This window comes from Protopterus annectens, chromosome 4.part1 (genome assembly GCF_019279795.1).
Source record: "Protopterus annectens isolate FY-2018-M chromosome 4.part1, PAN1.0, whole genome shotgun sequence".
In the NCBI taxonomy this organism is placed as follows: Eukaryota; Metazoa; Chordata; order Ceratodontiformes; family Protopteridae; genus Protopterus; species Protopterus annectens.
Genome location: NC_056734.1, coordinates 1,015,341,092 through 1,015,354,226, shown reverse-complemented (window position 1 = coordinate 1,015,354,226; position 13,135 = coordinate 1,015,341,092). Strand labels below are relative to the sequence as shown.

The 13,135-nt window shown below is 46.6% G+C and overlaps 1 protein-coding gene and 1 long non-coding RNA gene across 2 annotated transcripts in view; one reads left to right on the top strand and one right to left on the bottom strand.

Annotated features, from left to right (window-relative positions):
• The window catches only part of LOC122801165, a 42,012-nt gene extending 41,329 nt beyond the window's left edge, over nt 1–683 (top strand). The window contains exon 2 of the long non-coding RNA XR_006364672.1: nt 430–683. This is a non-coding gene — a long non-coding RNA (uncharacterized LOC122801165). The remainder of the gene's footprint in view (nt 1–429) is intronic.
• Nucleotides 1–13,135, bottom strand: part of RFC4 (replication factor C subunit 4) — a 1,279,614-nt gene that overhangs the window by 671,612 nt on the left and 594,867 nt on the right. The window lies entirely within an intron of this gene.

The following is a 13,135-nucleotide window of genomic DNA, read 5'->3' as shown; positions in this document are numbered from 1 at the left end:
ACCCAAACCTGTTGTAGTTGATATTTCTTTGCATGAACTATGTTGGGCCTTGGAGAGGCCGCAAATTTTAGGGCACAGCTCTGGGGGATACTGGAGTTCAGATCATGGCTGGACTCCTTGTCGAACACCAAGATGACAAGACTGCTGCATGGCCAATAACAGGGCTCACAGTACAAAGCGTAGTCCTGGTACTATGTGCCACATGATGTCACCAATGCTACTGGTATCCCCCAAAATGGTGAGAAGGTAAAGCATCATTATGCAGAGCTAAAGCATAGGATGGGGGTGCTCTTGTCCCAGTGCATCAAAGATGCATGGGCACAGAATGCTGCACTAAGTTTGTAAGTATCTGTCAAGTAGTTTGTACCAAATTGTAGCCTGAGTATGTGATAGACAGGTATGCATATTTTTTGTTTTTCTACCCTACAGCTGCAGCAGAGAGGGCTAGCAGTATTGAGGACCATGCCGACACACTGACAAGGCTGCGGCAACAAGCTGTTGAGTACAGATCTATCTTGCAGTACATAGCGGAATTAATAAGGATTACATTCTTTACTGCCAAGAGATACACTGTTTTCAGTGTTTACCAAATAAATAAAGTTTGTCATACTCGTATTGATCCACAGGATATGTATTAATAAAGCACTGTGTCATGTCACTGTAATAAAGATTTATACCACAAACTGTTTTGTTTACTCTGGTATGTTGCTGTAGAAATAAAATGTGCACCGCTTCTTCACAGCAAATATGGCTTAGCCAGCATGCATTAACTGTGGTTGTTATGAGATCCATCTGATATGGAAAACTGCAGGTTGTGGAGATGTAAAACAAGTTAGTAATGGAAATATGAAAAATGTTTTGCACTAAGCTATGAACCCTGAATAGTAATGTGTAATGTATCATAGTCTGTCCCCTGCAGCATTGTCTCGTGTTAACCTTTGGTTTCCAGATTGTATTATTTTAAAGGAGTAATGCACAGTACACTGTCATGCATGAATCTCATGATTAGAAGGTTACACTCTAACCAAAAGAGTATTAGGAAGAAATCTGTCAAACAAGAAACAGAAGTTACCCTGTAGCTCAATGTGTTGAGAAATATCTTAGTGGTTCATTTTTCCACACCCTGACACAGTTCGAATCCAGGTTGTGGTACTAAGATTTGTGCAAAATTACACATAAAGATTCATGATTATATGTAGAAACATTCAGGTGGTGGTAATACCTCAGATATGCTACCAAAATGTACTAATACATTCACCTATTGTTAAGAAGAGTGACTTACCTTGTGTCTATGGCAGTTGTAAGGATGGTGCTTCAGGAGTGGCTCTGTTGGATCCACGTAATACATGGCCTATACATGGTATGCTATAGGTAGTGTGAGGTGTATGACATACATTTTAGAGTGTGTGTCAGTTGGAGAGAGATGTCAGTCCCTAAGTCATTAGGTTGTCAACTTATGTGTTGGCTTTTTCCCAAGGCCATGGCATACTGGGCATGCCTACATCTGCCTACAGAGGCTGGCACAGGTGGTTACTCCTCCAAGTTCCCCCTGTGGCTGTTGAGGGTAAGGCAGTGGTTGGGTGCTGTGTGGCCCTTCCCTGTGATGTTCCTGCCACAACTGTTTCTGCAGCATCACATTGTGTAGCATGGCGCATACTATGAATATGCATGCCCATGTGGCTGTAGAGTACTGCAAGGCTTCACCAGATATGTCATGCCAGCATAACTGTAACTTGAGCATCCCAAACCCACGCTCTATAATGTTCCTTATTTATGCATATGCCTCATTATGGCATTCTTCAGTGGGTGTGTGTGCATTTCTGAGGGGTGTCATCATCCACGGTTCCAATGTATAGCCATCATCACACATGAGACTGACATCTGGTATGTCCCCATGGCATATGCCTGGTACAGCTGTGAGACATGCCAGATGTGTGAGTCGTGGTAGCTGCCAGGCCTGCCAGCACACACGCATTGATGATCATGCCCTGTGCATTTCACATGGCAGTTGATGGAGTGATCACCCTTGTGGTTGACATACACTCTACTGTCTTTACTGTGTGGTGCTTTCATGTGGATGTGAGTGCAGTCTATGGCACCCACTACCTCTGGGTAGTCTTCTACACAGTGGGAAGAGACTCCTATTGCTAGCCCTCTCCTCAGAGGTGTTGGGCTAATAAATGTGCTCATTGTCATGTGTTAACATAGCATCCAGGAACTGGTGGAGTACACTGGATATTGATGCCTGTGATTTCCCCCATGATGTCCCCAGTAGGTCTTTGGAAAGTACCTGTAGCTATTATTATTAAGGCTTACACATACCTTGGTTTCAACTCTGATGGGTTACACTCTTTTGGCTCTGGGTCTGAGGTGATGCTGTCAGAGGTTGTTGAGTTGCTGAAGTATGTTCCTGTCTACCCTGTAGCACTCTTGTATCTCATGATCATTTAGCCCCTGGAAGGTTACCCTGGGTCTGAACACTCTTTGCCTCCTTGGTCTGGGCTGGTTGTCATTATCCTCACCCCTGCCCTCAGTCTGTAGTACATACAGATGTAGCAAAGCAGCAGCAGCCCCTAACATTTTGTCAGTTAAAATTCACAAGTGTGTACAGCAATGGTGCATAGTTTGTGGGAAAAAACAGGCTTAAAGTTCTTTGCATACTTTGTACTGGTGTGCTGCAGATGCTGCCTGTGTGATTGGCTGACTATGATACATTCCAATGCCCAGCTATATTATTGAGGGGTCTGAATGGGCCACTGTCAGTGGCAGAGTCTTCATTAATGCTTTGTTGTTCATTTCCTTTATTCTGCTATTTCCTCTATTTTTTTTACTCTATTTCCACTGTGTTTAAGCCCCACGGCTCACCACACAAACCCCTGCAGCTAGTGTAAAGATTACTGAGCAAGAAACTGCCCTCTCCTGGACTCAAACAAGCTCTACATGTCAAGAACCAGTTAAGCCTAGCTAAGCACACACACCCTTTGCTTAGCTTGGCTTAACTCAGTGCAAACAGAAGCTGCATGCCTCAGATGTGCTTATAACAAAGCATGATGCACACCCTTATCTTGTCAGCATCCCCTTCTGCTTACACTACCGCATTATAGCTGCTACATGGTTAGGTACCTGCATCACAGTATCCAAATGTGATATTCAGTACATTAAGCTCATTTACATACACCACTCCCTTAGTCCATAGTTACACCACTGCACTGGAGCCCATGTCCTTAGCTACCACTGTTGGTTCTTATTGTTATGAGTCTTCTGTCAGCCCCTTATAATGGCAGCATTCTTTTTCTTTTTTACATACAATTGTCTTTTTACAATTTTTTTTCCCTTCACAATCGAGTTTTCATGCCCCTGTGCTATGCTTAAACGTATGAAATCGTCCCAAATAAAAAAATTAGGTTTAAGCACTTGGACAACTATTTCTCATGCATGATTGCCATAGTTTTGTCCACTGGCATGCCAAATACACACAATACATGCCTTACGTTGAGCTGTCATGGCCCCATTTTGATTTTTGATGAAATGTACATGGTTAGTAACCGAATATATTTCAACTGCAGACACAGCTCCAGCATGGATGCCTGCCTGTTTGTTGAATCACTGATTCACCTCATTTGTCTGATTTTCACAAAAAAGATATGATTAGCATGTTTCCATGGTATCCATGTTCAAATTGTGCTGGAAGGCTTGTTCACAGCCCCAGCCTTGTTTACTGGATCGCATAGGATCTGAACTACATGTTGGGCCATGCCACTATTCTTACAGGGAGATTAGCTCCCTGTAAGCTTTATTGAATCCTGGGTAGTATTTCATATACCATATATCATGGAAATACGTTGGCCAAATTTTTAAAAAAAAATGACAGCTGGGTACACAGAAGCAAAGATAAAAAAGTGCACAATCCTGGTATGTGCATTAGTTGCAGGGTTGGAAAAAATTACATTTTAGAATCCTCAAGACACTGATACATTCCTACAGTGGGACCAGGCCAGGCCCAGGGGAGGATGCGCCCCCACTGTAGTTGGAAGTAGTAGTCCCCAAAAAAATCTAAAAACAGGCCAAAAACAACCATAAAGACAACAGACTGGAATATTGAGGATAAGATAGACATTATGTCTTGTTAATATTATGCAAGAAGCCCAGAATTACATGACACAAGACATACAAAAAGATTGAGAGATATTAGAGGAAAGATACATACTTCCACAATAAAAACTGTCAGAAGCTTCACTTACACAATTGTGTTCTTTAATTCAAAAAATTTATGAAAATTATTATATACAGCAAGAAACTTTGATCTCTTTTTAAAAAGATGCATCTGAGGAAGTGCAAAGAAATATAAAGAACAAAACAGAGATAGATTTCTTAAAAGGGATAGAATAGAAATATGCATTTGGAGAACAGATACCTGATATGGTGCAATATTTATGGGAGGATGAAAGCTAAATTAAACAATACAAAAAAATGCAGCCCCAAAGATATTAGTTTAGAAATACAGGCAAAGACATCCAGATATGGAATATTTCCCAATAAAAAATAAGATCACAAAGAGGAAATGTAGAACAGAAGATTAGTCAAGTAAACTTTAAAAAAATTTATAAGTTTCTGTTATGGAATACTTGTGAAGTGAAGGATCTAGTGTAGAAAGTATAACCCAGCTTACAACACAGCAATATAGACTCTGTCCCCACAGGTAAGGAGAATAAGGAAGATCAGGAGACATCAGAAGAAGACAAATGGATGTATATTTATATAGGTTCATACGTGTTTATTAGGCATAAGACCCTGGAGCCTTTACAAGCCGAGCACATAGGGTTACCCATTCATCAGGCCTCCTCAGCTTAATTCCCAGTACCCCTGGAGACTCAAGCAACCAGATTGATCCCTGGGTTGCATTTTATATTTCCAATACACTCATTGGTATTTATGTTTCAGAGGGCCAGTGAGGTGCTAAGCTTGACATGTATAGGAAGTGTATTCCATAGCATGGTCAATCTCTGGTTGATGAACCTGTCTCTCCAACATGTTCTATTGATTGTGATAATGAGCATGTGGTGGGTAGGTATTGGGATTTCTTTAGATGTAGAATTTCTAACAGAGCTGGTTCAAAATTTGCTTTGTAAGTCAAGCAGAGATTGCCTCTAAATAGGCGATATGACGCAGAGAATATATATATTTTTTAATTTGTACATAAATGACATGTTTAAGGGCTAGGATCCTCTTTGTAGCCTCTCCCATTGTTGCAGGTGGTTACTGAGGTACATGCCAAATGTGGCATTATACTCATTGACTGGCCTAATGAGGGAAGAGTGGAGGGAAACAATGACCTCTTTCTTCCTTGATGCAAAACAATTAGTAATGAGATGTGACACATAGAAGCCCTTTCTGACCACAGTGGCAATTTGGTAGTCAAGAGATGTTGCTGTGAACCTGTATTCCCATATGTCTTATAACACCATCTGTGTTGAGTGGACTATCATCTATGTGGTAATTCATGGCAACCAGGTTTTTCCAAAAGGGGATGATAACACTTTTTTGGCATTGAGATTAAGGCCATGGTTCTGACAGCAGTCGTTAGTCTCCATGAGGCCTTTCTCTTGGCTGTCAACATCACCTGGGGAGTTAATAATAGCTACCACCTTGCATTTGTCTGCGAACATTGTCAGCCAGACTTGCTTCCCTTTACATAAATATACAAAGAGAGAGAGAGACAGAAGGAGGCACTTAACTTCTGATCTGAAGTAGGAGAATTCATTTGTCAGCAACCTGTGGGTATGGATCCGATATCGGATCCAAACCAGCATGGTTTATCCAGCTATGGATCCGAGCTCCTAGCTCCTCCCCTCACCCATAATGCCCTGCTCTCCCTACATGACCTCAGATCTAGTTTGCCGCATTCATGGCGACAGCTGGATTTTGAGCTCCTGTCAGCTAAGTGCATTTTTGGTGTTTTAAAAAGGGTTTTTCTGTCAGAAAGTTGTTAATTTGTGTGAAAGTATTAGGTTTTCCCTCTGTTAGTCTAATTTTTAGTTAAATTAGTTATTTTTGTAGCACCCTCCTAAGCTGATGTAGCTTGTGTGTGTGTGTATTTCTTTGGGGCCTTCTGTGTGAGTGTTTAGTTTAGTTACTTTGCTTTACTTTAAAAAAAAAAAAAAAAAAAGTAAGTGAATAAGTATGTCTGAAGCCCCAAAGGCAATCTTTTCAAAATGCTCCGAGCGTGGTCACAAGCTATCCCTGCTGATGGCCACACTCGTGGTCGATGCCTTGGGGTTGAACACCTCACCTCTGGGTGTTCAATCTGTGCAGGGTTCAACCCCAGGGCATTGAAGGAGCGGAGGTCAAAGCTGGTCTTGGCAAGACTCTTGCCCCCGAACTCGGCTTCGTCCCCTGCCCCATTGGTGGTTACTGCTCCGGCAGTTCCTGCCTTGCCTGCTCCCTCTCCTGCTCCCGAGATTCAAACTCCCTCTAAGGGTTCGGAGGAGAGGGAAGCCAGGAAGAAGGACCGGAGAGAGAAGCACCACAAGCAGTGGGCCGAGACCTCCGTCTCGGCCCCGCCGGCTAAGCGGGCTTCTCCGGCCTCTCTGGCTGCTGGCTCTCCTCCTCCTCGGCTCTGGTCTCCTTGTTTTTCACCGGAGCCTGAGGATGAGGAGACCCGACCTCCTCCGAGGCTATCGAGGCGACACTCAAGGCCTACCTCGGTAGCCTCGTCGAGGTCTACCTACAGCCTCTCCGATGCTGATCTGGACCGGATGATGCGAAGGTTCATCCAGGCCCAGATGCAGATGGGAGTGCTCCTGCCTCCCCCCCCTCTGGGGGGGAGCTCGACCCCATTTTTCAAGCCCATAGCTCCTCCGACCCGCTACCCGGGTTCGGAGTGCTCGGAGCCGGGCAGCCTCAGAGCCGGGGGTGGGTCAGCGCCGACAGTACTGGGTACTTCGGATCCGACCCTGCCCTCGAGTTTGTCGGATCCGACCTCTTGGAGCCTTGGCCCGAGCTTCGGATCCGAGGGACTCAGTGTGCCTTCGGCGCCATCCCTGTCGGAGTGCACTGTTCCCTCAGATCCGAGGGGCTCGGCGCCGGCTCCGATCGACTCATCGGATCCGAGGGGGAGCCGACTTTCGGATCCTATTGTCGAGGCTGGCTCCCCCTCGGCTTTTGATATGGTGGAGAGGGCTCTGGTGAGGGCATCCAGACCCCCGGCCCTTGCTTCGGCTCCGTCCCGCACTCCATCTGCTCTGGGCCAGGCTTCCATCACCCGGCCACTGGGACAGCCCGCTTCACTGCCCCAAGCAGTCTACTTGGATCTGGACATTGCTGGTGAGGGCTCCTCGGACAGCCCCCCCGAGGAAGCACCTCGCAAGCATACGTGTAAGAGGAGGCACATAGACCCCCCCGAGTCTTTAACTGAAGACACTGACTTGGAGGAAGGGGAAGGCTCCCCAAGATCACCCCCTGAGGATGTCTCCTTTGGAGACATCATGGAAATGTTACAGATCAGAGGTGGGTGGTCTGCCCCAAAGTCTTCCTCGGACGAGTCCGTGTTCTTGGAGGCATTTGAAGCGGGCCCATCTACCTCTTGGGTGTCCCCTCCTGCCGACCCCCTGGTGGACCTTATTACCACCAGGGCGTGGAAGGAACCGGACACCGTGGAGCCAATCCCAAGAGGCCCGATAGGATCCTTAGCCCCCCTGCTGACCGTGCCCACTGGAGCAAGGGACCCCCGGTAGATGCCATGTTGTTGGCAGCAGCCACCAAGAGGGAACTCGCCCAGGAGAGTCCCTCAGTCCATCCCGAGCAAGGAGTCTCGGATGATGGACGTTTGGGGAAGCGAATGTTTAGTTCAGCGACCTTCTCAGTGAGGGCGCTCAACTATTTGGCACATGTCATTAGGGTGCAGCGCGATCTTATCAAGGAATACGCTGCATCCCCCCAGAGTCCATGTCGGAGGAGGACAAACTTATGCACTCCACCCGTATGGCCACACTTCGTTCTGTGACCAACACCTCTATGCGGTTACTTTCCCACGCTACCGAGGGAGCCGCTAGAGATGCAGGAGCGGGCCTAGTCACACGACAGCAGGCCTGGCTCCGCCACTGCGATTTTACTGAGCCCTTCAAGGCGTCATTCGCGAACGCCCCCTTTGACGGTTCTGCCCTTTTTGGCAAGACGGTTCGCGACACCTTGGTTCAGAGCGAGAAGGACGGGAAGACGCTGTCTGCCATCGGAGTCCGCTTCTCTGTGCCCCAGAGGTCCTACACTAGGAACCAAAAGGGCCAGAAGAAGATGTGGTTCCGGAAGTCGCAGCACTCCCAACCCGCTCCGGACAACCAGTCCTTCCGCGGCAGAGGAGGACAGGGAGGATGCCGCCCTAGAGGCAGAGGGGCTCCCAGGAACTTTGGGTCCAGGGGACCTTTCTCTGAATGGCCCACGCAGCAACCCTGAGGGGTTGCCTGACTGCTCCACTCTGGAGGCAGTCAGGGGACGTTTCTCGGAGCACCTACCGGCATGGGAGTCCATTACATCGGACCGCTGGGTACTCCAGATTATATCCAGAGGTTACAAGATCCCCTTTCTTCATGTCCCAAAGTTAAAAACCCTCCCCGATGTTCCAACCGATCAGAGGGAGGCCGCTTCAGCAGAAATTGACAATCTGCTGATAAAAAGAGCCATCCATCCCGTCCCCCCAGACCAGATCAGATCAGGGTTCTACTCCAGGTTCTTTTTAGTGCCAAAAAAGACGGAGGACCTAAGACCCATACTGGACCTGTCCTTATTGAACCTGGCAGTCCCCAAAGAGAAGTTCCGGATGGTCACTTTGCAATCCATCCTCCCCCTTCTAGGGGAGAATCACTGGATGTGCTCTATAGACCTCAAGGATGCGTACTACCACATTCTGATGGACAGACGATCCAGAAGGTTTCTTCGCTTCCGGCTGGGAGCCAGTCACTACCAGTTCAGGGTCCTTCCCTTTGGTCTCACCACAGCCCCCAGGGTGTTCACCAAAGTATTAGCAGTGGTTGCGGCCCACCTGAGGCTTCAGGGGGTGCAGGTCTTTCTGTACCTAGATGACTGGCTTCTCACCGCCCCAACAAGGCATCTACTCTCTTGGAGACTCCTTTCTTTGTCTAGCTCCCTGGCTAGGCATCACGGTAAACATAGAAAAGTCCAACCTGGTCCCTACTCAGATAATAGATTTTATAGGAGCCAGGTTAGACACGAGAAATTTAAGAGCCTTTCTCACAACCGACAGAGTTCAGAATCTATGACTCCAGGTGCGGGCCATCCTTCACTCCAGCTCAACACCTGCGGAACTGATCCTGAGGGCACTAGGGTCTATGGCGGCAGCGATTACTCTTCTTCCGCTCGCCCGCTTGAACATGTGGGTACTTCAATGGACACTTCAGGTGCAATGGTCATTTCTCTCTCTCCCCCCTGTATCATCCCATTGCAATCAGCAAGGCTTGCAAGTGGTCTCTCTTGTGGTGGCTCCATTCCCCGGACCTCCACAGGGGCCGCCCCTTTTGTGCATCTCCCCCTCTCGCCACAGTGACCATGGACGCTTCCCGCCTCGGGTGGGGGGGGGCATTTTGCGGGCCGGACGGTCCAAGGCATGTGGAACGATTCAGAGACCTCCCTGCATATCAATGTTCTGGAAATGAGGGCGGTGCTCTTGGCGTTGCAAGCACTTCAAGCCGTCCTTCCCCTGGGAACAATTGCGATTCAATCAGACAACATGTCGGTGGTCTGGTACATCAACAAACAGGGGGGAACCAGGTCTTACCCTTTATGTCGAGAAGCCATGAAAGTGTGGGAATGGGCGATCTCCACCAACCGCTTTCTCATCGCAATGCATATTCTGGGTCGGACCAACATCCTAGCGGACAAGCTCAGTCGCACCATTCTCTCCCCGTATGAGTGGTCTCTCAATTCTCAAGTAGCGAAACGTATCTTCGCACAGTGGGGGACTCAATGTTGCAATCTCTTTGCTTCTCCCTTAAACGCCAAGTGCGACAGTTTTTTCACTCTAATCCCCCCCTCCAGGGGATTCTCCGAGAGACTCTGGTGCATGCTTGGCCTCCCGGTCTTCTTTACGCATACCCCCCTCTACCTCTGATGCTTCAAGTAATTCAGAAAGCCTCTCGGTTGGGGTGCAGAATGATCCTCATTGCCCTGTTCTGGCCTCGACAGATCTGGTTCCCTTACCTAAGGTATCATTCAGTGAATCCACCATGGATTCTAGATCCCATTCCAGATCTGATATCACACCCATCGAACCTACCAACTCCGAACCTGGACAACCTGAAGTTGACTGCTTGGCTGCTCCAGTTTCACTCCTAATCAGGACTCCCGGTATCTCGTCCCCAGTTAAGGCCATTCTGGTGGCGGCCCACAAGCCCTCTACCAGAAAAATTTACCGCAGTAAATGAAAGCGTTTCTCCATTTGGGCAGAGCGGCAAGGCCTAGATCCTTTCATGGTTCCCCTTTCTTTAGTTCTAGACTTCCTTACTACTCTCTTTAATGATGGCGCCAGTAGTTCCACGGTCAAAGTTCAGCTGGCGGCCATATCTCATTACCATGTTGGTCATGACTCAGGGTCTCTTATGTCAGCTAAGTTATGCAAAACCTTCCTAAAAGGCACCTTTTTGCTCAGACCCCCTGTCAAAGAAACGGTTCCCCCGTGGGATCTTTCCTTGGTACTTCAGGCCTTGACCGCTCCTCCCTTCGAACCTGCGGCCACAGTCACTCTTAAATTATTGTCCTTTAAGACTGCCGTTTTGGTAGCCATTACTTCGGCTAAGAGAGTTTCTGAGCTTCAGGCCCTGTCCATGAAACCGCCTTATTTGATCTTTCATCCGGACCGGGTGTGTCTCAGGATCAATCCCTCCTTTCTTCCTAAAGTAGCTTCGGAAGCTAACATTAATCAGTCCATCAACCTCCCTGTTTTCTTCCCTAAGTATCAAAACAAAGGCAAAGACAAGCTGCATTCCTTGGATGTTCACAGGCAGCTTTGTTTTTACCTTCATAGGACAGCTGGTCATAGGCAATCAGACCAGTTGTTCATTTCCTTTGCCAAATTCAATTTGGGTAAACCAATTTCCAAAGTTTCTTTGTCACGCTGGATTTCTCAGTGTATTCTGTTGGCGTACCAAGCCGCTGGGAGGCCCGCACCGGAGGGAGTCCATGCTCATTCGACCCGGTCTGTCTCTACTTCAGCGGCCTTTAAGTCTAGGGTTTCTCTGGATGACATTTGTTCAGCAGCCACTTGGGCTTCATCTCATACCTTTATTACTCATTACAAGCTGGACGTCACGTCTAGAGGTAGAGCATCCTTTGGCTCCGCAGTGCTCTGGAATATCCTTCCATGATGGCCACCCAAGATTCAGGTAGCTGGGGACTCTGTCCCACAGGTTGCTGACAAATAAATTCTCCTACTTCAGATTTAGAAGTTATGTACTTACCATAACGTTCCATCTGAGTAGGTGGATTCATTTGTCTGCAACCATCCCGCCCTCCTATCCCCCTGGCGTTGTCAGTTTCCTGCATAGGGTGTGTTACCCTTTAGTTAGGGTAGTTGGTGCAGGGCAAACTCGATCTGAGGTCATGTAGGGAGAGCAGGGCATTATGGGTGAGGGGAGGAGCTAGGAGCTCGGATCCATAGCTGGATAAACCATGCCGGTTCGGATCCGATATCGGATCCATACCCACAGGTTGCAGACAAATGAATCCACCTACTCAGATGGAACGTTATGGTAAGTACATAACTTCTAATTATATGCTTACACACGTGGTTTTATATAGACAGTGACATGTTTGTGTGTGTACAACTATCTGTTTAAATATAAATAAATTTATACAAATGTGTGTGTGTGTGTGTATATATATATATATATATATATATATATATATATCATTAAAATGTACTCGCTGGCTGATACAGACAACCTCCAGAAGGTTCTCATTGAGATGGATACCTGGTGTCAAAATCATGGCCTCAAGCTACATGCCAAAAAGTGCATAGTCATCCCCTTTGGAAAAAGCAAAGTACCTGTGAACTAACACACGTGTTAGGGCCCTAAATACAGAAAATTAAATAAGGGATCTGTGGATCTAAGTAGATAATCATCTCTCCTTTGATAATCATATTGCCAAGGTGTTTACAAAATCCTTCTATGTGGCCCACCTAATCACAAAAGGGTTTGCATGTAGAACAAAAGAGGTTATTGTGCCCCTCTACTCATCACTCCACAGACCTATAGTAGAGTACAACACCCCATTTGGCACGTACCTTGCAAGACACCTGCAACAGCTGCGAAGACCACAGATGTACCTCACCAAGAGGGTTAGTGGCTTCAATCAGATGTCCTATGCAGGCCAACTCAATAAACTCCAGCTGTACTCTGTTGCATACCGCCTAGTCAGAGGTGATCTCTGCCATGACATACAAGGCCATGTCCAAACCCAGAATTGATGTACATGCTTTACCTAAAATAAAACATATCCCCGAGAGCCACATGCACTAGGGATCTAAACCTCACCATCCCGATAAATCAGACTTGCTGGAGAGGGAGAGATTCCTCTTCCAGAGACTAAACATGCTTTGGAACAGGATTCCGGTCTACATTAGGCAGAGCCCCTCACTGCATCCCGTGAATCACTGCAGTGGCTCTGCTGGACAGAGGCACAGGGAACTAATCTAAGGGGGTGGCAAAAGCCAACACATTCAGGCTAGGCTTACATATTCCCTCGGGCAAACAGGCCAGTACTTAACTATGAACGTCTATAAACACGTGTATATACACACACACATATGTATATACTTTCTTTATACCTGTGTCACTAAATGACATATATGAAAGAATTACAGACATCTACCTTTTCTGTATCAGGTTCACTAAGAGAGATAGATATACATATATATCTACAGATATGTCACACATTTGTACCAATATACATTTTTAATTTGTGTGTATGTGTATAAATATATATATGTAATTAAGTCATCATATGAACACACACACATACGTATATACTTTATAATTGTGAAACTAAACGACATAAAATATGAAACAATTGCAGACATTAAACATTTTCTAATTCAGCTTCAGTTCATCTCTTGCTATGTCTTTCA